At 45.7% G+C, this 24,555-nt stretch overlaps 1 protein-coding gene across 1 annotated transcript in view; it reads left to right on the top strand.

Moving 5' to 3' along the window:
* The window catches only part of PDGFRB (platelet derived growth factor receptor beta), a 237,670-nt gene that overhangs the window by 40,593 nt on the left and 172,522 nt on the right, over positions 1-24,555 (top strand). The gene's annotated exons all lie outside the window — the stretch shown is intronic.

Here is a 24,555-nt window from a genome sequence, read left to right as displayed (position 1 = left end):
CACAGCTGCCTGTGGGCTCATGGCAGTCTGTTATGGTATGTTATAGTATTGTCAGGGACGTTTTAAGGCATGGCCCCTGATAGAGCCAGCACTGTTCTGAAGAGAGGCTCACCCCGATGACCTTCAATACTTTTTAAACATATTGTTTCAAATACCATTTTCCTTTCAAAAAATAAATGTTTAATGTGGGTGAGAGTCTATGACAGACATTTTGCACAGAAATGTTGTGCTTATGTTGCATGCCACATCCATTAAAAAAGTTCGTTTTAGACCAAACAGGATCTCACATATTCTCTTATGCCACAGAGATTTTTTGCAGTGATATTAGTGAGCTGCTTCTGTGTTATAGTATTGAAAACACGCGTCACTTTCCCTAAATATTAGATGTTAACATATTTAGTATTTGGGCCAGTGTGCCTATGCACTGTCCGTGACCTTCTCACGAGGGTATGAAAAAGCTGCAAATTAATTATAAATTCAAGGCTGTTTCAACCAGGGGCCCCCAAAATCCCTAAGATGTCCCTGCGTATTGTGATTTTATTTATATAGGGCTTACTACCCCTAATGAGGTGTAGAAGTGTTTTACGCCAAGCAGCACGCTGCTCCGGAACTCACGGTTAATGGTTAGGTCAGTGTTACTGGTTACTGCTTGTTACTGTGATTAGCTTTGTGCGCTCGAAGCATACCATTCCATGCAGTCATTTCAGTTTTTAAAAGTGGACTAAAGTAATAGTGGTTGGTTATAATTTTTCGGGGGGAGGTGAGCTCAAGCACATGGTTGGTGGGATTAATACATGAGTTAAAGGAGATTAGGTATTGTTGGGTTGTATAGGTCTGATTTTCAGCTGAAGAAGGAGAGACTGTGATCTAATAAATGAGCTGATGGAAATTTGCTGAAATAGAGAATAGTCAAACATGCGCGTGTCAAGAGTAGGTTGTGCTCAGACAGACACGGACCCAGATGCTAGAATATGTCTGGATTTGCATGTAAACTTGCTATATACTCACATTCTAGTGTCAGTGCTTGTGGAATAGAGGAGAAGATGGAAGGGATGGAGAGGGCCATCTGAAAGAGAAGAAAAAGGGAGAGGTGGCAAACAGAGGTTTTAATTAGAAGACAGTTTTTTAATGCCCGATTTAAGGAATGTAGTGCATACTTTTGAGGCAGCATGCAGTTTGAGGATGCAAAAATGTAGTAAGAACATTATTAACTTGTGAAGATTGTGCTATATTGGACATTTTAATAGGTCAGATAAACCATCGCTCTGCTGCTAGACTACTAGAATCAGATACACCTTCTCTCTGTTGCTAGACTACTGCTAGACCATCAATCCAGACTGGTCGGTTGATCAGCTCAAGGGTTGAAAGTGAAATATAATGGCTGGACGCAAATGTTGAGAAACTACATGGGTAATAATGTACAAATTGAAAAAGTTGTTCTAACGTTCAGTCTCAGGTTTGACTAAGCAAATCTTATGTTTTATTATATTATGTAATGTTAGCTTCTTGAAGCTTAAATTAAACAATGGCAACAACAAAACTGAGTGTGATAAAAAAAAATCAGATTGCAAGGAAGTAAGTGTGTTACACCTTATTGAACTAGCATGAGATCTGGAAATAAGACCAGTGTTCTAAGGACAAGCACCCAAATAGGAAAGTGATACCCATCTCTCCCTTGCTCACTTCTGATCTTGATGACTTTCGACAAGCATGGATCACCGCAGGATTCAATGTTTCTCTTAGGTGCACACTTTCATAACTTTCAGTTCAGGAACAGTGGATCATGACCTATCAGGGCTCAAAGGGAGGAGGCTAAACTGGCCCTCACTGGCAGCATGTACTGAATGCAGAGAACAAAGGGGAGCAGAGTTCCGCCAGTCGAGAGAGGAGGATTCAGACATCCCTCTGGGCTTACATTCCATGAGACACATTCTTGGTCTCTCTGAGATATTATCCCAGTACCCCTTTTGCTAAAGATCTCCAACCCTCATCTCGTTTCCCTCTAGATCCACATTTCAATCTCTTCCTGGACTCAACCCCTTAACCCACATTCATGGTTCCTCAGGAACTCACATTTCATTCAATGTCTGCACCTAACATTGTATAAGTCCACAATCTTTACTCCCTATATATTCCCATTCCAGTCACTCCCTCTGCTTATATTCCTTGAAACCACATGCTTTGCACCTATAGGTTCCCATTCTCCCAGGCCACCTTCAGTTGTTTATGTTGTAATACGTCGGACTCACTTTATGCTCACATTCTCAGGGCCAGTTTCATGGCTCCTTCTTGGTCTTCATTCCTTGCTTCTTATGCATTCTCATTCTCCGGAACCACATTCAGAATTTCAGAATTCACATTTGAGTCTGCCCCTGGATAAACATGTCATGCTGCCTGTGGGCTCACATTCCAAATTCTCTACGAGCTGCCCTTATTTCCCACTGGTTATGAACACACATTCCGGTCTATCTCTGTGGGTGATTATTCCTTAATCTAAATGAGCTCAGATTCTAGAATATGTCTGGATTTGCATGTAAACTTGCTGTGTACTCACATTCAAGTGTCAGGACTTGTGGAATAGTGGCCTCCAAGCTGCAGATTCTCATTGGCCTCACGTTCTTGGCTCACACGTCAAGCTCAGCATATATTCCAGTCTTCCTCTGAACACACGCTCCCAACTCCTTCAAGATTCCGATTCTCTCTGCTCAAATTCCAGCCTTCCACGAACATCCCATTCTGTCCTCTTTCTGGACCATCATTCTTTATCCTCCTGCACTCAGTCCATTTGGATCATCATTCAATGCCCTTCTGGACTCACTAACAGACTCACTCTGGGCGCTCATGGATAGGGTTCACACTTTAAGCTCACTCTGTGCTCACATCCCAGTCGTTATCTGTGACTTCGTTCCGTGCTGCCCATGAACTCATATTCAGTCAACCTGTCGTCCTTCAATGCAAATTCTCTCCGAACTTCCTCTGGTCTAAGGATTCACATAGTCTGGGCCTACATTTTAGGCTCTCTTTGTTTTCACAGTTTTACTTTCTTTTCCGAGGTTTAATTTCATGCTCACCATAGATTTATATGAAAGTCTTCCTGGGGACCTCCATTCCATACTACCCCTGGACTCACACCCCAGACTCTCGGATCACACAATCGGAGTCTACACTTCAACCTCCCAATGTATTCACTCCCCAGCCCCTCTCCGGCACTTCATCTCCTGTGGACTCCTATGACAGCCTCCCATCGAACGGTTGTTCCATGTGCTCCATGGACTGAAAACCCTTGACTCCCTCTGGGGCTGACTCCCATAACTGAGCTTATATGCTGAATTCACTGTACACTCACAGTCCATTCTCCATGCACCATCCTTCCATGCCCCCCTGTACTCACTCCCCAGACTCCCCCTGAGATCACAAGGTCTGGGCCAACACTTAAAGTTGCCTCTGTGACTTAATTTCATGCTCCCTGGGGCTAATATTCCAGTCTCTCTCTGGACCATCATGCCATGCTCTCCATGGACACAAACCCCTCTACGTCATAACTCAATGCTCTCTGTAGGCTATCGTCCCAGGCTTTCTCTTGGGCTGGCTTACATAGGCCCACACTTCATTTCAAGGCTGCTCTGTACTCTTTTTCACTCTCCCTTTGCATAATTATTCCAAGTTTCCAACTTAGGTCCATCTGAAACATAAATCCAGGCCAGCTCTGGAGTGATTGCAGGCTCCCTTTGGACCTTCATTACAACCTCCCCGTACTTACTCTCTCTGGGGTATCTTTCTACGCTCCCACCACAGACTCACTCTAGTCTCACACGGTCTGGGCTCAGACCCTCTGTACTCACATTCCACTTTTGTTCTGGACCATCATTCCAGGCTCTTCTTGGACTCTCGCCCCAGACTCTCTCTGAGCTCATAGGGTATGGACTCCCACTTCAGACTCCCTCTATTCTCTAATTGCAGAATCCCTCTGCGACTTTTTTTCATACTCACTGGGTGCTTAAATTCAAGTCACCCTCTGGACCATCATTCCATACTCCGCAGGGCTAACAGTCCAGTCACCTTGTGGACCATTAATTCATGCTCCTCACGGACACAAACCCTTCTGGATTATAACGTCGGGCTCCGCATTGATTAACACCCCACACCCTCTCCGAGGATGGTTCACAAAGACTGAGGCCACATTTCAAGCTTGCTGGTCACTCACATTCAGCTATCCCTGTGCAATCCAAGCTCTCTGGGCCATGATTTTATGCTCTTGTGGATTCAATTTAAAGTCTGCCCTTGACCCTCATTACTTGCTCCCCATAGATTCACACTCCAGACACTCTTTGGGGCTTGTGTAGACTGAACGCACATGCCAGTCTTGCCAATCTCTCCTTGGACCATTATTTCATACTCCATGTGGACTCAAGTTCCACTCTTCCTTTGGATCATCATTCCATGCTCATAATTAACTTAACACCCTCTGGGTCATCATTCCACTCACCCTAGGGGCCATCATTGCACTCGCCCATAGATTTACATTCCACTCTCTCTATGGGCCATCATTCCATGCTGCCAGTGAACTCAAGCCATCCTAGGCCATCATTCCATGCTCCCATAGATGCACATTCCTCTCTCTCTATGGGTCATCTTTCCATGCTCCCATAGATGAACATTCTTCCCCCTCTGTGGGCCATCATCTCATGCTGCCAGTGGACTCGATACATTCTAAGGCCATCATTCCATGCTCCTATAGATTTACATTCCACTCCCTCAGTGGGCCATCATTTCATGCTGCCAGTGGACTCAATACATTCTAAGGCCATCATTCCATGCTCCCACAGATGCACATTCCTCTCTCTCTCTGGGCCATCATTCCATGCTGCCAGTGGACTCAAGACATTCTAAGGCCATCTTTCCATGCTCCCATAGATGCACATTCCTTTCTCTCTGTGGGTCATCATTCCATACTGCCAGTGGACTCAAGACATTCTAAGGCCATCATTCCATGCTCCCACAGATGCACATTCCTTTCTCTCTGTGGGTCATCATTCCATGCTCCCATAGATGAACATTCCTCCCCCTCTATGGGCCATCATTCCATGCTGCCAGTGGACTCAAGACATTCTAAGGCCATCATCCCATGCTCCCACAGATGCACATTCCTTTCTCTCTGTGGGTCATCATTCCATGCTCCCATAGATGAACATTCCTCCCCCTCTATGGGCCATCATTCCATGCTGCCAGTGGACTCAAGACATTCTAAGGCCATCATCCCATGCTCCCACAGATGCACATTCCTTTCTCTCTGTGGGTCATCATTCCATGCTCCCATAGATGAACATTCCTCCCCCTCTATGGGCCATCATTCCATGCTGCCAGTGGACTCAAGACATTCTAAGGCCATCATCCCATGCTCCCACAGATGCACATTCCTCTCTCTCTGTGGGTCATCATTCCATGCTCCCATAGATGAACATTCCTCCCCCTCTATGGGCCATCATTCCATGCTGCCAGTGGACTCAAGACATTCTAAGGCCATCATCCCATGCTCCCACAGATGCACATTCCTCTCTCTCTGTGGGTCATCATTCCATGCTCCCATAGATGAACATTCCTCCCCCTCTATGGGCCATCATCTCATGCTGCCAGTGGACTCGATACATTCTAAGGCCATCATTCCAGGCTCCCATAGATGCACATTCCTCCCTCGCAAAAGGAGATCATTCCATGCTGAATGCTCTGGACCACCATTATACACAAGAGTCCCACCCGTGCACTCTAGCTCCCCTGGACCATCAGTCCGCACTCCCCGCAGACTCATCGCCCTGACTCTGTCCAGGGCCTGGTTTACATAGACAGAGCACACATAGAACCCTATCCGTGCACTCTTGTCCTCTCTCCCGCGAGGCCTCCTTTCCCAGGGTCGACGCTCGGTTCCTTCCGGGCTCGCACCGCCCCCTGGCTCCTGCATCCCCTGTGACTCTTCGCCGCCTCCCCCTGCTCTGGCCTCCCCGGGGCCCCTGGTGGCTCCCTGCTGCGGCGCTCAGAGGTTTGACACCAGCAGGAAGTAGGCAGGGAGGGAGATAAAGGGAGCACCATCTGGGGAGATAGGGAGCCTGAGAACTTGAACTGTCCCAGACTCAGGAAACCCGACTCCACCGAGAGCGGCTTCTGTTCAGGCTCCAGGGTCTTCCTGCTTCTTTCCCCTTCTTTCATCCCATTCTCACATTTTTACGTTCTCTCTCTTTTACGTTCTCTCTCTTTCACCGTCTCGCTTTTTCTCCTTACTAAATCCAATTATTCTCATAATGTGCCTCTTCTTTTTCTGTATTTTTCTTTCTTTCCGTTTTCTTTTAGTTCTAACTGTGTCCTTTATTTTACATTAAGGTACCTATACATCTTTCCCCCCTCTTTCTCACCTGGTAGTATTCGGAGGTTTTAAGTCTTATATCCATCCATGGCTCTCTATTGTTGCTAGACCAGTTCTATGTTTCATCCTTCGCTTCTATCTGTCCCATCACCAGGCTGTGACTGAATGCCAATGAACCGGACACGGCCCACCCCGTCCTCTGGTTCTTTCCTCTGCCTCTTATTCTATTCTCATCCTACATCACAACTTCCTCTTGAGCGAGATCACTCTTTTTCTACTTTCATTGTCTCTATTTTTTATCTTCCGCTCTTTCTCTCGTCATCGCGCTGTCTCTCTTCTCTCTTCTTTCTCTATCTCTCTCATTCCACTCGCTCCTGTTTCTACTCCCTCTGTCTAGTAGTTTCTCTCGTTTTCTCTCCCACTCTTTGTCTCCCTTTCCCTGCCTATCTCTCTTCCTCTTTCTGTCGGTCTCCCTCCATCTCTCTCTTTAGTTCTCTCTCTCACCTTTGTCCATTTTCTCTGCCTTTCTTGCCTTTTGTCCCCAATGAAGTATTCGACCGTTAATGTCTTCGCTCCTCTTGCTGCTGCACATTTTGTGAAGGTGGGCAGATGCATGATTAACAGGGGCTTGGTATCTCCATCTCTGTAGTGATGGGGCATCGACTGATTAAGTGCACACTTTGCGGTCAAGTGAGACAGACATGGAGCCTTGCTCACAGATCCGAGAGTAACTCTGAACACCCGGAGACAAACTACATGCTTTATACTGGTGACTACAATATTGCACTGGTGACAGTGTTTCACCATGATGTGCAAGCACACAACCAAATCAAAATGACTTTTGCATTGATCACTAGGTGCAAGAATAACACAGCACGTGCTGACAATGATATTTTGCACTGGTGGCCAGGGCAAGTGCCAGTGCAGCCTTAACCAGGCAGTAGTGACAGAACTGCTCATTCACAGGCACAGTGAAAGTAAACCAAATTCTTTCCTACAACAAAATATGGAGACATTTAGAAAGGCCCTCTATTTCTCTTTTTCTCATTCTGTCTACCTCTACTTTTCAGTTTTCTCTCTAATTTTGTCCATGCCTCTCTCATATCCTTACCTGTAGAAAAATTAAGAGCTATAAACCGACAGCATCTGGGCTCAATAGCTAAGCCATGGCCTACACATCAGATGAGGTAAGAACATTTGGAGTGGTCATGGACTTTGGCTTGTCTCCAATCTCTCAAGAGAGCAAGTTACATCAGTTCTCTCCTGGACACATCTTCTCATGCCTTGGTTTCCCACAGAAGGTCCAGGGTAGCTTTGAGCTCGATCTGTCCACAAAGAGTACAGAAAAAGATTCTTCCTAGAAGAACCATTGTTCGTACTCAGAAGTCTTCAAAACATCCAAAGTGCTGCAGCCAGACAACTACTCTGCCTATGCCAGGGCCCTCCAAGAATTCAATTGTCTCCCATGGCCAGTCGCTCCTTCTACAAGTCATTCTTCCTGCCCACAGGGCCATCTGTGGCAGTGGTCCATCCCTCATTCAAGTAAAACTTCAAAGATAATTGCAGAAAAGAAACCTGCACGTTAGACTGGCACCCCTGCCATCCATCTCACTTTATGTGCCAGTAGTAGTAGAACTTTCTCCTCCATACAGACAGCAAAATCTTGTGCCCACCACCCACTTTCTGTAAAACACACGAACCAGCTGCTAGTCAGTAAAGCAGTAATGACCTGGTCTTCCCCAACAAACAAACAGATGATTCAAGATTAGACTCCTAAATAATCAGAACAAATATCCCAAACAAGGCTGATAGGCATGGCCATATGTACATCTATTACAAACTCCCATTCAATTCACAAAACTCATAAGGGCTGTAGAAAAAGAGAAAGCCTCTACTCATTACACACAACATCAAAACACTTCCTATTCCTGGCTACAAACACAACCCCCACCTTTCCAGCCATGCACACGCATGGCTACATCTGATAAAATAATGGCACCTCTCTCTCTCTGTTCATCATACAACACCGAAACACTTTCCACACAGGCCACACTACAAATTCACACCCTTGCAATCAATGGAGTTGCATGGCATCCATCTACTAGAAGAGCTAGCATCTTGTCAGTGGTGTGCATGCTATATAAATTCAACTGCAACACATTATAATTCACCAGAGTGAGCATTTAGGCATGTCATCAGTCAGGCACAGTAAAGAAAAATACAGTCTAGATAATCAAATCAGCAAGCAAAAGACTATTCTAATTAAACCAAATGCTATAATTATAGGAAACCCGAGTCCGGTTTCACAAAGTGTTTCTGTAGAGATAATTAACCTATTATCATTTAGTAACAGGGAAGTGCGATAAACAAGATACGCTTCCTGATATGGGTAATTTATCTATAGATCCTGAACTAAAAGTTAAAAAAACATCACCCAGTCCAAATGCAGAGAGAGAAAGACCCGAATACCTATAAGGCATGTTTCAGGAACAGTAAGTATCTGAAACAGATCACTGAAGCAAATTCACCTGGTGGAATCTTTTACATTTTGACTTTACCTCACAGTGCTCAGGAGCCCTAAGGATGAGAATGTTTGGTTGAGCGAGTTTGGGTTCAGAGGCAACTGCCATAATAACCGTTCCTCCTTTTTGCTTCACCGGAAAACCTAAGGCCAGATGTAGGTAATTCTATTTTACCGATTCATAAATATCAAATTTTACCGATTCGGTATTTATGAATCGGTAAAATAGAAGGGGGGCGATTTATTTATTTATTTATTTTCAGAGTTTTATATAGCGCGAACAAGATCTTTGCAGATATCAGAGCGCTTTACAGAAACAAGGTACAATATAGTAGTCGGTAGTACGTGAGTAACAACATAGGATAGCAGTCAGATGAAAACTTAAAAACAGATAGACAATCAGATAACCAATAATACAAAAATGGTGCAAAGTCTTTGATCCAACAAAAATAGAGTTCAAGTGAATTTAGCCATAAGGATGGCTTTTACCTCTTTCTTAAAAAATGCGGTGGAGGAGATAAGTCTGGTTTCAGGAGGGAGTGCATTCCAGATCCTGGGTGCCATCCCTGAGAAGGAGCGTTTGTATGTTTTTTCCTTCCGGAATGGTTCAGGAGGAGATTTTTTGTGCTTCTATTGGATCTCGAGCCTCCTGATATAGTCAGCTTATTAGAGAGGTAGTTAGGTGACTTGTGGTGTATGGCCAAGTGTGTCATACAGGCAATTTTCAACTGAATTCTGGCTTCAAAAGGCAGCCAGTTCAGGGATTGTAAGTCAGGGGATATATGCAAATGTTTTCTTGATCCAGTGATAAGTCTCGCTGCAGCGTTCAAGGAGGCTCTTAGGGGTGCGGTTGTTGATAGGGGGAGTCCGCTGAGAGCCACAATTCCGTAGTCTATGCGAGGGATGACTAGGGCTTGTACAGCAGTTTGGAAGTCCTTAGCTGGGAGGAAGGGCTTAAGTTTCCTCAAGGTGTTGATTTGGAAATTAGCTCCTTTAGTAGCTTTGCTAATGTCTTGCTGCATGTTGAGATTGGCGTCAAGTGTGATGCCTAAGGATTTCGCGGAGTCCACGATGGTGGGTTGGACATTGAGTGCAGTTAGGTGCTGGAGCCAGGTTTGGGTGATGGCGATTTTCGCAGGAGGAGAGATCAGCAGGAACTCAGTTTTCAGAGCATTTAGTTTGAGGTGATTATCTGCCAACCATGATTGGGTGTTTCTGAGCGTGGAGTTCAGAAGTTTGATGTCATCCGGGGATTGTAGTTTGAGGTAAAGTTGAGTGTCATCGGCGTACATGTGAAAGTGTACATTAGAAGCTTGAAGCAAGGTGGTGAGTGGTTCCATGACGAGGGTGAACAAAGTGGGGGATAGGGAAGATCCTTGTGGGACGCCTAATGTTACAGGCACAGATGAGGACAGCTCGTTGTTGATCTTGAACTTTTGAGCCCGGTTATGTAGGAAGGAAGTGAACCATTTCAGCACAGTTCCGGATAAACCCATTCTGGTGTTTAACAGCTCCAGTAGGTTCTCGTGTTTGACAGTGTCAAATGCTGAGGAGAGATCAAGTAGGATGAGGAGGCAGGAATCGTTGTGATCAAGGATTTGGAGGGCGTCATCAATTATGTGCGTCATAGCCGTTTCCGTACTGTGTTTTGCTCGGAAGCCTGATTGATGAGGGTTGAGGAGGTCAAACTGATCAATGTGTTTTGTCAGTTGGAGTTGTACGCATTGTTCCAGCAGTTTGGCCAGGGTGGGGATATTGGTAATAGGGCGGTAATTGTTTAGGTAGGCCGGGTTAACTGTAGGTTTCTTGAGTATAGGCGTGACTTGCCCCACCTTGAGTGAGTCTGGGATGAGTCCTTGTTGAAGGGAACTGTTAATGATTTTAGTCCAGAGTGGGAGGAGCAGGGGGGTGAAGTCTTTTACAGCATTAGCAGGTAAGGGGTCTGAGAGATGATTAGAGGGTTTCAAGGTGCTGAGCAGTTTGTAAATTGATTCTTCGGAGTAGGTGTCGAAGGTCGACCATGCCGCGTTGTTTTTGGGTTGAGTGGTAGTGATACTGATGGGGCTGGAGTATAGGCTTACATCATTGAGGAGATCACTTCTTATATTGTCAGTCTTTAGCTTAAAGAAAGCAGAAAAGCCTTCACAGGATGGTATATCGCTTGTTGTGCTGCTTGATTGTAAAGGTTGCACCTTGGTTTGATTTTTGACTAGTTCGAACAGTTTTCTAGGTCGGTTTTTTGCTTGGTCCAGCTGGAGGCTAAAGAAGTCAGATTTCGAGCGCTTGATTTTCCTAAAGTAGGCATTTCTCTTATTCTTTAGAGTTTTAAGGTGAAGTGCTGAGGGGTCTGATCTCCAGGTGCGCTCTGCCATTCGCATGGTACGCCTGTCTTCATTGAGACTACCATCATACCATGGGTTCGAGTTCTTGATGGAGACTCTCTTCAGTTGCAGGGGGGGCGGCTTCGTTGATTATTGAGGTCATAGTGTCGAGGTAGAAGTCGGTCAGAGATTGTACATCAGAGGCATCCGAAGGGGGAAAGAGGAGACTGCAGGTGTGGGAAGGCAAGGAGTTGGGGTTAAGTTTCTTCAGGTCCCTTTTCCAGATCTTGGATTTGGTGGGTTGAGCCGGGTAAGGTTTAACTTTTTCGTTGATGAAGAATGTGATGATGTGGTGGTCTGACCAGTCACAGGGTTGGATTGCCTCCAGTTGGGTAGAGTCCTCTTTAGCGATGATAAGGTCGAGGATAGAGCCTTTGTCATGTGTCGGGCTGTTGCAGATTTGTGTGAGATCAAGCGCATTAAGGAAGGTTTTGAGACTATTCACCACTGCGTCATTCTGATCATTCCAGTGGAGATTGAGGTCACCCAGGTAGATTTGAGTGATCTGTCGTCCGGCATTAGATGAAATCATGTCCATGAGTTGTTGGGTGAAGGAGAGGATGTAGGTGAAATCGGTAATTGAATTACCGATTCTGTAAAAATCGGTATTTACCGAATCGGTAAATACCGATTCGGTAATGCACATTGATTCCTATGGGCATTGAAGCCCATAGGAATCAATGGGCATTACCGAATCGGTATTTACCGATTCGGTAAATACAGATTTTTGCAATGGTGCAGGGGGTGTCACTTTGACACCCTCTAGCACCCCAAATACTGTCATGTGTGCCATGTGACAGACAGACATGCCCCAAGGGCATGTCTGTCTGTCACATGGCACAGGTGTGCATGCACACATGTGCATGCACACCTGGATTCGGTATTTTACCACCCAATTGGATTGGGTGGTAAAATACCGAATCTGTAAGGCCATAGGGACTCTGAAGAGTCCCACCTACATCCCGAAGTTACTGAATCGGTAAAATTACCGATTCGGTATTTTACCGATTCGGTAAATTTACAGATTCGGTAAATTTACCGAATCGGTAAATGTAGCCCCCTACATACCAAATACCCATTTACCGGTCGGTAACGGCCGAAATCTGCCGTTACCAGTCGGTAAATGGCCTCCTACATCTGGCCCTTAGTGTTTATACACATTTAGGGCCAGATGTAGGAGCCAAAATACCGGTCGGTAACGGCCGATTTCGGCCGTTACAGACCGGTATTTAAGAATTGGCATGTAGGGGCCCTATTTTACCGATTCGGTAAATTTACCGAATCGGTAAATTTACCGAATCTGTAAAATACCGAATCAGTATTTTTACCGATTCGGTAACTTCAAGATGTAGGTGGGACTCTTCGGAGTCCCACAGGCCTTACAGATTCTGTATTTTACCACCCAATCCAATTGGGTGGTAAAATACCGAATCCAGGTGTGCATGCACATGTGTGCATGCACACCTATGCCATGTGACAGACAGACATGCCCTTAGGGCATGTCTGTGTGCCACATGGCACACATGCCTGTATTTGGGGTGCTAGAGGGTGTCAAAGTGACACCCCCTGCACCCTTGCTGAAATCGGTATTTACTCATTCGGTAATTACCGAATCGGTATTTCCCATTGATTCCTATGGGCTTTACAGCCCATAGGAATCAATAGGAAATACCGATTCGGTATTTACCGAATCGGTAAATACCGAATATTAACGATTCGGTATTTCAATTTCTAGAAATACCTACATCTCCCCCCTTCATATTTACCGATTCATAAATACCGAATCGGTAAAATTTGGTATTTATGAATCGGTAAATACGAATTACCTACATCTAGCCCTTAATCTCTATAGTTTATGATCTTCGGATAGGTTCCCAAAGTCAGGAAAAGCTTTTTAAAGACCCCTCTGTCAGCAGAAATCAGCATAAGTGCCCTGGAACCCACAGCCACAGTGGGGCTGCTTGTAAGCACTGTCTCTGAGTAACTTGTGAACTATCAACTTTCACCAAAACATTCCTGTAAAAAGTCCACACAACCACTAGATTCTACCCCATCACTGCAGTAGACCTAGGCTTGCCATTGACTTTCCTTTAACTTTGCCTTTGACTCGTATTGTTACACGTGTGACACGTGTCAGACCCTGTTCGGGAGGTCACAGGGCACACAGGGAATGCTGGGCCCCAAACATGCTCTTTGAGGTCATTTACCACTGGTGGTCTGGGATCTGTCCTACTGTGGTTCTGCAAACTGGGCCAAGGATAACTTTTTCCACACTTGAATCACAGGGTAACGAGGTTGCGGAGTCACAGATTTCTCTGTGAGGTAGTGTTGGGCGCCCAAGCTCAGCATCCAACTGAAGACCAACTATTACAATGAAGTATTGACCATCCCATTGCTAGCTTCTTGAGTCAAAGAAAGGGGGAATAGTAAGACAGGAAAATAGTGGCAAAGGCAAAAGGAATGGATGAAAAGACAGTAAGTGTACAGTAGCTGAAGGAGCAGACATGATGCGGAATAAACAGCAGGCATCCTTGGTTTTCAGCCACCCCTGCATTCAGCAGCGCTGGCAGCAGTCTTCAGAAACATAACCACGTCTCCACTTATTTATTTTACAAATTAATGCTGCTCTCAGCTGTGTGTTTACCTCTCTCTCTCGGGCTCTTTGAGCATGTGCCATGCTCTTCCTCTGTACACTAGGGACTCTGTTTTGCAGCATCAGACGAGGTCACAGCTACCACTGCTTCTGAATGTAAGGCTTCTTTCCCAATATGCTAATAACAGGCACCCAACTGTTGGTCTCATTGCTGTGGCCCACTGAAAGGGCACCTCCCTTTAACCACACTCCTCTCCCTGAAATAACCTTTCATCCACAGCGATGCTTCTCAGCACAGCACCTAAGGAAGCAGTGACCTTGAGCCTGTGAGTTGCAATACACTGAGGTAGGTACTTTAGTGATTGCATCTGGGTCACCTTTAAACTCACACAGAAACACTGGAGTACTCTCTCCTTTGCCTTGGAACTAGCCAACGCAACACTAGCCCTCTGGGCAGTTTTAAACACTGCGGAACCTCTCTCTTGTAAAAACAAGTGGACAACACAAGCGCCTCATTGATTCAGTGGATTGGAAAAAGAACCTGGAGCTTGACTTCCCTTGGTCCACTTAACTCTGATCACCATGTGAGTTCATGGCCTGGGGCTTGTTTCATTGTTGTGCTCCTTGAGACATTCTCAGTGTCCTCCCAAGAACTCCATTTGCCCTTGACCTGGTGTGGCCTACCCCTGAATCTTGGCATACACCCAGGTACGAGCACAGTGGTCAGCAACCTTAAAGTCCTTTGCATGTTGTTTCAGCTCTACATGGCAGCTGTTTGTGGGCCCTGCTGCATTGATTTAAATGTTGTGATAATTTTCACTTTGGCATGGCTACCTGCATGTTTATAAACTGCTAACACCCACCTCTCAGAAGGAAGAGCTTGTTATATCTATTCACCGTATCTCTTAGGAAGCGGCTCAGGGTTTTTGATAAACTTCATCATAACTGCTCCTTTCATGTGCTTACAAGCATTCCTCTGATCTGCCCCCACTTTTAAAATGGCTTCTGTGACACCCACAAGCAACATGCCAGAAACTTCCCAAATACAGCATCCCAACTTTCCTCTGAAATCTGATGCGTTTTGCAAGCTAATTCAAATAGACTTAGTCTCACCAGAGCATCACAATCTTACTGTAAATAAGAAATATCTTCTTACAGTTATTGAGGTGAGAGGCTCAGTTATGGGCCGACTGGCCTTATTGCAGATAGTGCCATTGGAGTGGATTCTCTGAGACAGCATTTCTACTCGTTTCAGCTAATTACTTCTCGCCTCAGACAGCGTATGTGCTGTCGCTTGCAAGACATTTTTTTAACTAAAAGGAGGCTTGGAGCCCACCAATTTCTTGCCATTTGTTGACTTCATTGTCACTCTTATTTGCGGGCTCCTGATTGGTCAGCACATGCTGTGAAACTGAAAAATACTTTATTGCATGATTAGTTAAAACCTTTGCAACATGAGAAACTAGCATCAAATCTCAGTTTACAAATTCCATTTAGTTGGGTAAGGTGCTGAATTGTGAAGTGCATTCATATGTGAGTTGAGAGACGGGGAGTTTGTATCACTACTCTAACAGGAGCAAATAAGATAGAAATTATATGGAAGACTTTTGGAATGAATAGACATCTACTATGCATAACCCTGTTGTGTGAACTGGGACGTGTCTGTTAGGCAATAGGCACAAAGAGGGGGCAGATGTCGTGGGGGGGGGGGGAATTGAAGTCGCAGGAGAGGGACCAGTGGTGATCAGTTGTTTATCAACCCGTCGCATGCAAGATCCTGAGCCTCTGTCAGCACATGCAGTTTCACTTTCTCTTCCATTTGTTTCTCCCTTCCGGGGAGCATGGACCAAGTACCAATTGCTTCTTTTTTACTTCTTTTTCTTCTGCGGCTCGTGCCAAAATGGTTGACCTTTAGGTACTGTGCAAACTTTCACCACTCATATAAAGCTTTGCACACATTTTAGTAAATCTTGGCATATACTACGTAAAGTTAAATGTAACCATATATAAAACTACTTGGACAAACCAATCTCTCACTAAAGACCATGCCTCTGTCATTAGATGTGCAACATTTAAAATCAACTTGCTCACAATTTAGAAATCGTCACAAACATGCATGTTTTAAGTGGGAGGCATGTTGCCTGTGAGATGTCTGCATTTATGCGGACATCCACTGATGGGAAAAGCATTTCTTCTCTCCGTGGCTTGATGTGAGAATTCACCTCATTAGCGGCTTTATAATCCTAATTCTGGGAGATAGACTGGGAGAGCAAAAATACTTGCTCTATTTTATCACAGTCCCCCAAAGCTAGAGACAAACTTCCCCTCTGAGCTCCCCCTTTTATCCAGCGGCCTGTGTCTATTCACTGATTAGCTGTGTGTTTACAGGACAATATATAAACTCTTAGCTGATTGTCGGCAGAGCCGGGGCTCTCCGGGTGTCTGCAGCTCCCTGGCCCATATCTCGGCCCTGCAGAGCCCTGCGCTCAGTGCATGGTGAAACTGTGTTTGTTTGCCAACAAGCTGCGAGCACCTTAGCGTCTTTGTCTAATTAGTGGCCCGACATGTTAGCACCAGAGCGGAACAAAGGTGGGGGCAATGTCTGCCCCTGGGGTTTGGCTGTTAAATATTATCAGGGCCCTGGAATTATGCAGCAGGAGAGGGCCAAATTATGCGGCAGGGTTGAGTAAATTATGCGGCAAGAAAAGCCAAATTCTGCCGCATAATGTGACACAGTTTGTAATAGTCTTACTTCATTTATTTGTCATTTATAAACTTGGTAACACTGTTGGGGCATTGGTTGCACCCCGTTAGAACCAATTTAAAACTTCATTTATTTGTCATTTATAAACTTGGTAACACTGTTGGGGCATTAGTTGCACCCCATTAGAACCAATTTAATACCCAAATTTAACAATAAGCAACAGAAAGTTGACCGGTCCAGCTTTGCACAAGGTCTTCCACTACAGGGCAACACGTGTGGCTGCATTTTTAGTAACTTATATACCGTTTGAGCTAGAGACAAACATTTTTGCTGCTAGAATCTGCATATTATGCATCAGATAAATCATGTGGCAAATATGGCACATGTATAAGTATGTGAAAATCGCCACAGCAGCACAATCGCATAATTCCAGTGGCCATGTGGCCATATTCACTGGTTATGTGGTTTATAGCCGTCCTTACATCGAACCGCCCAAGACTTGATATTTTTTAATGGACTGACTGAATGCCCTACTGTGAAAACGGTACATAGTATATGCTGAGTACGCAGCACAGAGGATTCCTTGATAGGTGGCAGGATAACTGCCTCTTCGATGCCAGTATCAGCGGCACTTCTTCAGATGGCAGCAGGGGATCATGAAAATTATTTCTAATAAATACATCTAAATCAAGTTGCCAGTGCAATTTCGGTGGGTGGGGCTGGCTCACTGAGGCCATAACCACGATTTAAACTAGCAGAACAGTGGTCCACACTTATTTTCTACACACACCATGGCGTGCAAAGTTGAAGAAATGCTATAAAATGTATGAAAAAGCACTATTTCATGGATATAAACGCATTTCTACAGAAGGTATTTCGTTTTTAAAAAATGGTGACATTAACAAAGGAAGACATTCATTAACTTTGCTTCTGGACAAAAACAATGTGCATGAACCCACTCCTTGGCACGTAAGACAGAAGCTTAAGATCGCTATGTTCTGCCGGAGGGGAGCAGAAACAGACTCAGCTGTCGCTTGAACAAAGTGCCTGACCCCAAGATGGCGGCCCAACAAGCTGCAGAGGATCTCCTAATTAAAGGGGATGCCGCATTAAAGTGCCTCTGCAGCATCTAGCTCCGCAGTGCAGCATGGGGGATGTAAAGAAGGAGGGGATCGTGGCCTTCCCCATAGGTCATCAAACACTGATAGTGCTCAGTATTGGGCTACCGCTTCTGGGAGCAAGCCCCCTGGGGACTGATAATCTGTCTCTTTCACCTCTCCATTCATGGGGCTACCACAAGGATGAAGCGGAGGGTGCTTCCCAATTACACTGGGACCGATGCCTTCGATTGAACTATGATGATGCCCCATGGGAGAAAACCGAATCTGTTTGTACTTACCGCTGAACCCGAGTACCATTGGCTGTTACCCGGTGGAGCTGTCCTATGCAGATATGAGGAGTCTGGCTATGGTTCACCCCCTCGGCCGTCACCTACCCACCGAACATCGGACATTGTTTATAACGGTGCTTCACGGTCTTGTCTATCTTTCACTTTGACTGCTTTTTTCCCCTGAAGTCCCTTCCCCCTCTGGTCTGCCTGACACTATCTGCATTTCTTTTCCCCTGTTTACCTTTCCCCCTCTACCTTCCCATTCCACATAAAACGTTTTGTCTTTACCATGTATTACGAAAATAACTTATGTTATTGTGTAATCTCATGTTTTTCCACTGTCTGGTCTCACCGCGTAGTCCAAACAACCTTGGCCGATGCCCGGTGGAGCTGTCCTATGCAGCTATAGAGGAGTTTTGCCCTAGTTCAGCCCCTCGGCCATCACCTACCCAGCCGGACATCTGACATTGTTTTCCTCGCCTCCTTGTTATGTTTCCTTCCCTCTAACTTTCTCTAATGTCTATACCTGGAATCTGTAACTGAAGTAATCATGTAACCTGTAACTTGCTGATCATCATGTAAAGCGCTCTGATACCTCCGGGTCTAGCCAGCGCTATATAAAACTGTGCAAATAAATAAATAAAAGTTTGGTATTTCCAGGAAACCCTGTGACAATAGGTCGGATAAATAACTGAAGACCCAGAGGGTCGGACATCAGAAATAAATGTGCTCACATGGGTCCTGTTATTGACTTATCAGTGTGTCACTGGTTGCTTTGAAATATAATAGTCTGAGCCACTGTCTTTCATCCTAGTCGCTCTGCCATTGCACCCTTTGCACCCTAATCATGTACCATAACAGGCCCTGCAGTGATGTAGACAAAGCTGTTGGTACATCTCAAGCCCAACTTCTGTTACTACCCTTTTTTAGGTTTCCCCCATAGACAGAGTTTAGCTGTCTACTAACGAAGACCTATTCTGGACAATGCCAACATTTACAGTGTGCTATGGGCCCACCCATTGCTTACCATAGGTTGGCTTTCTTGTCACTCTCATTTGTTTACTTCCTAGTTTGTGGATTTCCTTTCTGTTCTTGTTTTTGCCTCTCCCTGGAGCAGAGCTTTTTTACCATTGATTTGAATGAATGACATGTATCCTTTCACTGCTTATTTATTTATTTTAGTTTTTTATAGTGTGAACTCCGCCCAAAGGTATCACAGCGCTTTACATGAGCACCAGTTGCGTTACACAAGGACACATTCATTTTGTTAGGCACAGGGAGATTAAGTGATTTGTCCAGAATCAAAGGATGTTAAGTACCCCTGCCGAGACTCGAACATGGTCCCCCAGTTTCGAGGTCGACCCTCTAGCCTTTAGCACATTCATTTACCTACTTTTATCTTTTGCTTATAACACGTCATGGGATTTCTTGCTCTTTCCTTCGTGTGCTGCAGCCCTCTCACACCACCCATAGTCATTCTCCCTGTTACTCATCCCTGCCGATGTTGGTTGTTTCCCTCAGCTCCCCCAGTCTGGCTTTTTTATTATGATTTTTCAACTTCCAGTCCTACTCCAAAGCTCTCTTTGCTCCTACTGTCCGCCAACCGACTCCCCCCCAAACTGACTCCTCCATTGCTGGGTCCAGCAGATGCATTTTTCAGCAAGGCTGCTCGTTTCCTAAAAAACAGGCTTGCACACAAACATTTTTTTTATTTTTTATTTACCACTCCAAGATGAGGTCCACCATCTTGGAATGGTAAATAAAAAAACGCACTCACATCATGCCTTCTGTATGCACTTTAGTGGTGATGCATGAGCACACATATGCCATCACTCTTGGCCACCGTAGCGTCATGAATCATAGGCACACATTCATGATGACACATGCAGGCAAGCACATCATCAAACTTTTTTATTGATTATTTTGCCGAACCTTTCGGTATCACCACACAAGTATTTTATTTTTTGCTGATGTCAAACTGCATGGGCAGAAAGACTTGGCAAATCCAAGAGGTCTGCAGTGGCAAATCCAAAAGGCAAGACTTATTGGCTTTTCCAATGTTTCTTCTTCCATTGCTCAGACCCACGTGCTAGTCTGTTAAACAGTGCTCACTCATGATCTTGGTGCTCTCTGCTGTTCTAGTGGGAGTCACACATAGGTCTGTGAAGGCACCTCAACTCTGGCTCGTGAAGAACATTTCATGTCCTAAAGTAGAGATCCACCCACATACAACAGCTCTTCACCTGTCTTATAATGCGGACCCCCAACACATTCTCCGTTTCCATTATTGGGGTCCAAAGTGCCCTGCCAAGTTATCTCAGTTCTCTGATTCTGCCATTGTAATATCATGACTCTTACATACAGCTTAGTCAAAGCACCTCAGATCTTGACCTTTGCCACTGCCAGTCACTCACTTGCACTCTAGACTGAAGAATCCAAGTGAATGATGTGTATGGCCTGGTGGCGTAACGTTAAAATTATGTCCCCTTCCCAGGCACAATACAATGAGGGGTCCCCAAGTCCCCCATATCGTGCAGATATTTCCTGGCCTATACTGAATGGGGGCCCCATGAAAAGTTGGAGGCCCCCTGGAGTGCTGGGGGCTCCCTGTGGAGCAGGTGCTGAGGGCTTGTGTTAGTCCCCTCTATGGCCGTGAAAAACCGGTCAGTGTGCGCAAAATGGAAAGTCTTGGCTATACCATTCGGTGGGGAGACGTCCAGGCCTGTTTACAGTACACTCAGTGAAGCCCTCACAATTTACCTGGTGATGACGTCTCCAGGAAGAACATATTTCTGCAGATGAGGACTCCAGAGCAGGTACAAAAATCCAACTGCTCACATTACTCTGGGTGCCAAATGCCAAAAGACCAATTGATGGACAGAGTGCAGAACATTGTCATACATTCACCCCAGTACAGAGATCTGGGCCTAAATCCATGTTTTTTTTTGCTTCCCATCCCAGTGCCATTCCAGCTTGGAGCCAGCCCCATGGGCTTTCAGCCCTCATCTGTCAGGATAGCTTGACGGCCCGGTTTCGGAAATGCAACGTTTTTTTGCCCACCATGCCATTCCAGTTTGGAACCAGCCATACGCAAATCAGTCTTGACCCAATGGGAACAGTCCAGCCCAAACTGCCAGGCCAGCTCCACCCTGAACAAGAAACAAGCATCCTAGGACTGGTTTCGGCGTTCAGCCCTCATCAGCCAGGATAGCTTGACTCCAGTGGCATGGAGAGCACGGACCCACGTGTGGGCATATCCGTCCCACTTGGGGTGACAAATGCAAAAAGAACAATTGATGGAGAGAATGCAGAACATTGTCATACATTCACTGCTGTACAAAGATCTGGGCCTAAATCCATCGTTTTTTGCTCACCATGCCATTCCAGTTTGGACCCAGCCATATGCAATCAGTCTTGACCCTGCGTCCAATGGGAACAGTCCGGCAGAAGCCTCGCGAGTTGGCTCCACTACCTCAGATAAGAGCTTGCCAGTGATAAGGTTGCCGATATAACCGGACACTGTGGCACAGACTCCTATTTCTACTGGTTTTCTTTTCCCTGTGCAGCCCTGTTCTCCTCTCCCTTCAGCTGCCCGCCCTCACCCCTGTTCTCATTAAAGCCCCAGTCCAGGGCAGGAGAAGATGGCCTAAAGGACAATGATGACGACCCCCTGCAGAGTGTGAAGAGGGTCTCCTTGCTCCCATATCTCACAGGCAGCCATGGGCTAAATAGGGATCCCCTGAGGGGTTGAGTTACGTCCAGGGTGTAAGAACACTTAAGTAAACACGGTGGTGGTATTTTTTTCGCGCTAGCGTGGGCGCGAGAAATGAATTGACATATTTTCACATTTCCTTTCCCACTTCCGGCCCCTAAATCTCCCTGGATGCAATAAATAAACGGGTTCGGAATTTGTTCCCACAGATGCCTTCGGTCTGCATCAGAATCGTCGCCTCTGACTCCCCCCGCTCCCCCCTGTGGACCCTTCCAGTAGATTCAGAGAAAGGCTCTGTCTGAGCCGGGGGAATGGCGCGTGGGGCCACTGGTTCTGACCCTTGGGGGGGACAGCGGAGGGGGTTTATTAATAGGACTGGCTCTCCTCCAAACAGATGTTTTATTTTATTTTAAGCGTACACGAAGTGCAGTTCCCATCCATCTGGTTCCCACGGGGTCTCCTGGGCTTTTCGAGGGGCTTGGGGGGTTGTGTGACTGTTTCTCTGCCCGTAGGCTCAAAATAGCATCCCGCAGCCCACGCAAGGCCTCCACAAAGGTGTACACTCACCCAGCACGTGGTGCTTAACCAATTGTGCTCGTGATTCTGTCATGAAAACAAGAAGCTTCATGCCATGGTGCCAATTTTGACTTGCCCACGGCTGTGCGCTGACAATCTCTCTCACTTAATGGCATGTTTCTCTTCCTTGAGTACCCCTACAAAAAGTCCAGAGTCCTCCTTACCGGCACGCGCGAGACAGGTCAGGGCTCTGGGGAGGATGATATACCTCACACTGGGTTATTCCTAGCTCATCGCTAAGAGGTCGTTAATTATTTTAAAGCGCCGGCGTCTGGGCGCTGCAGACGTGAAACATCACTTTATATTTCCGAATGATCAAGAAACTCACCCACATGAATGCCTCCGGGTTTACGGGACACGCCTTGGATTTCGAAAGATGCTCCCACCGGAAGGATGTGCTCTCCGCTGGAATCATTTGCACGTGGGCAGACGTCCTGGGACCGCAGAGAGGCTCTGTCCGTGGGAATGTTATTGTAAGGCTAACGGCCGCGTTGCAAGATTGATGCTATCAGTGGATCGCCCCAAAGCAGGCAGAGCTGCTGTAACGAGAGACAGGCAGGGCCTGGGGGAGTGCGGGTGACTGCTGAGGACGGAAGGGTGAGGGTCCAGGGGTCGCGCATGAGCTCTTCCCAGCAGTGAGGAAAGCTCGACTCTCCCTGAACTCACGGGAGTCTCTGTTCACATATCTAGCCCGTGCTGGGTTTTAATATTACCCAAACATCACAGCAATAGGACCGTTATCTCAAAATGCCACGAAAAATACAATTAAAAAAATCCCCACGGAGAATTAAGATTATAACAAATCCAAATACATGCAAATGCGGGACATTATAAAATAGTTGAGATCATTCATTTCCAGCCCTACCTTTGCCTGGAAATGTATTTTTGGGGAAATGGTAATCCTGAGCCGTAAGGATCTAGTGAGCTCTTGTGACGTTGTATCCCACACGAGTAACGTTTCGCATGTATCTCATGTTGTCACGTTTAGCTGACAACACAAAGCATCCAGGGCTTTAAGCCCCGAGTTTCTTTTAGTGCACTTACCACACAGCAACCTGGAGTCTGGAATCCTGGAGCCTGGAAAGTGTGCCAGGCCTGGGTGTACCCCAACCCAATGACCTCGAAGTGTCAGACTCAAAAAGACCGTGAGCTGGCAGGATGGCTCTGAGGATAAAACAACACCACTGACAAGGTATTAATAAATAATGTTGCCTGAAAATCGATTATGAATGACTTTGCCCAACCACTACTGACTTTTCACCAGAAGAATGTTGTAGCAAGCCTGGCGTAGTACAGAGGGCTTTAAGTGAAATTAAAAAGGTGGGGGGTGGTGTCTCAATGTAATTAAGGGCGTGGCTTAAAAACACATAAGCTAAAAATATGTGCTCAGCATCGTGTGTCACCCGACTGGTATTTTGCTGCTTCTGCCTTTGCATCCATATATATATATAATACAACAATGAACATTGCAATGCTCAGTATCTAATGTGGCCCCCTTGCAATAAACTCTGTGGGGCAGATTCACTAGCCACTTGCACCTTCTTGTGCCGCCATTGCGTCACTTTGTTTGATGCAATGGCGGCGCAAACAATGCGGCCTATATGCAACGTGGCACATCTAGGGAGATGTGCCACGTTGTAAAGCCCTACGTCACATATTACCTGCGTCAGGTATAATGTATGCTGGGTGGCCGTTCCCACACAGGAAGACCTCATAAAAGTGACGCAGTGAAATCTACAAGACTTCACTGCGCCACATTTAAGACGCCACTCCATCAAAACCTTACGCCTGCTTGAAGCCGGCCTAATGAGTGACACACTACAGTAAGTATAGGCCTCAAAATACATTGCTGGAGTTGCGTTGTGCTTGCAACACAAGTTCAGCAATGCGTGACTTTTGGGCCAACAGATGCATCAGAATTATTGACGCATCTGTTAATCCTTGCGCCATAGAGCACTGTATTGTAAATACAGCGTATGCATGGTGGCGCAAGGACATTTGACGCTGGCGCAAGGAAACTGACACATCTATGCAGATGCATCAGTTCCTTGTAAATCTGCCCCTGTATCTTTTAAATGTTCAAAATAAAACCTCCACGTCTTTTAAATGTACATAATAAAGTAATACCATGCCAAAGTGCCTCAGGAGATTGTACCCCAAATACAGCTTGGAGATGCCCCATCAAAAGTTGCCTTGTAATGTAATATTATTTACCTATATGCATCTTTTTGAAATCATCATGAATACGCTGTATGTTGACTTACCTAAACAAAATGGATATTATCATTTTCACGCAGTTTCTTTTTGTGTCAACTCTATTCTT

This window comes from Lissotriton helveticus, chromosome 7, assembly GCF_964261635.1.
Source record: "Lissotriton helveticus chromosome 7, aLisHel1.1, whole genome shotgun sequence".
Taxonomy (NCBI): Eukaryota; Metazoa; Chordata; class Amphibia; order Caudata; family Salamandridae; genus Lissotriton; species Lissotriton helveticus.
The sequence above is the reverse complement of the archived record's forward strand: the minus strand, read 5'-3'. Positions and strand labels throughout refer to the sequence as shown.